Source organism: Chionomys nivalis, chromosome X (assembly GCF_950005125.1).
Source record: "Chionomys nivalis chromosome X, mChiNiv1.1, whole genome shotgun sequence".
NCBI lineage: Eukaryota > Metazoa > Chordata > Mammalia > Rodentia > Cricetidae > Chionomys > Chionomys nivalis.
Genome location: NC_080112.1, coordinates 74,968,129 through 74,970,174, shown reverse-complemented (window position 1 = coordinate 74,970,174; position 2,046 = coordinate 74,968,129).

Genomic DNA, 2,046 nt, shown 5'->3' with positions numbered 1-2,046 from the left:
CTGAACCAACAAAGTTAAACCAAGAAAAGATCAACAACTTGAACACACCCAAATAGGGAGCTTGAAACTAATAAAAAGCCTAACTTAAAAAAATGTTCAGGTCCAGATGGAGTCACAGCTGAACTCTACCAGACTTTCAAAGAAGAACTACAACCAGTACTTCTTAAATTATTAAAAAAATAACAAAAACAAAAAGAAACAGAAACAGTAGGAGCATTTCCAAATTCCTCTAGTACCAAAGCCAGGTAAGGACACAACAAAAGGGTCTGGAGAGGTGGCTCAGCAATAAAGAGTACTTATTGCCTTTTGCAGAGGACCTGGGTTTCGTTTCTAGCACCCAAATCTTCTGTAACTCCAGTTCCAGGAGATCCAGACCCTCTTCTGATTTCTGTATGAACCAGGCATGCATGTGGAACACATGCATACATGTAGGCAGAATACCCATGCACACAAAATAAAAATAAATAAATATAAAAGAAAACAACAACAAATAAAGAAAACAAAAGGCCAGTACCCCTGATGAACATAGATGCAAACATTCTAAAAAATAATTGCAAACTGACAATGTTGCAGGAGGTCCTTCCACGGTGTTGCGGAAGGACCTCCCGCAACATGATAATGTGTTACTTTTTACTCCTTGGCAATCTGAAGGCAAGATGGGTTACTAGCAGCTGAAAACATTGGCTTCACTGAACTGGACTAAATGATGTATCTTCCTTGAATGGATTATTCAAGTCTGTCTACCAAATGAAAAAGATTATAATCCTTTGTACATAAAAAACCCTTTAAGACCCTCCAAAAATTGAAAGCCAAATACAGATATATCTCAAAAAGATATATATGTGACCAAGTTGCCTTTATTCCAGAGATGCAGGAATGGTTCAACATATACAAGTCAATAAATGTAATAAATCACATGATTATTTCAATATATGCAGAAAAAATCCAGCATGGATTCATGATAAAAATCCTAGAAATAATAGGCATGGAAGGAATTTATCTCAATATAAAGACTGTGAATGACAAACCTATAGACAACATCATCTTGAATAGAGAAAAACTCAAAGCAATCCCATAAAAATCAGGAATTAGACAGGGCTGTCCACAATCTCAACTTCTTTTCAATCTACTTCTTGAAGGCTTAGATAGAGTAATAAGAAAAGGAAATCAAAAGGATGTAAATAGGAAGTCAAATTGTCTCTATTTGCAGATGGCATATTATATATGAGATCCAAAAGTTTCTACCAGAAAACTTCTAGAAATGATCAATTTCAGCAAAGTGGCAGTATACAGATTGAACCTAGAAAAATCAGTAACTGTTCTATATGCCAATAACCAACACACTACACTAAAAAGAGATCATAGAAGTACTTGTACTCAGGGAGGAGGTCCTTGGTCCTGCCTAAAGTGATGTGACAGACCTTGTTGACTCCCCATGGAAGTCTGAGGAATGGATAGGGAATGGGGAGGGGAAGGAGGGGAGAATAGGAGGAGGGGAGGGAGAGAGACCTGGGATTGGTATGTAAAATAAAAAAGATTGTTTTTTTTAAAAAAATACTTGTACTCACAGTAGTCTCAAAAATACTTAAAAATAAACCTAAGCAAGAAGGTGAAATACCTTTGCAATGAAAACTTTAAGTTTCTGAAGATAAAGATTGAGAAAGATATTAGAAGATGGCAGGACTTCCCATACTCAAAACCTGGTAGAATTAATACTGTGAAAATGACCATTCTACACAAATCAATGTATAGATTCAATATAATCCCAATCCAAATTCCCATGACATTCTTAGTATTAATGGAAAAGACTATAAAATTCATATGGAAGTCCCACAGACTCTGGATAGTCACAGCAGTCCTGTATGAAAAGAATAATGCTGGAGGGATTACCATACCAGATTTCAAGTTATATTACAGAGTTCTAGTAAAAAAAAATGGTACTGGAACAAAAATTGAGGAGTAGATCAATGGACCAGAATAGAAGCCCAGTATTAAACAAACATAATTGTAGACACCTGATATTCAACAATGATACCAAAGATACAC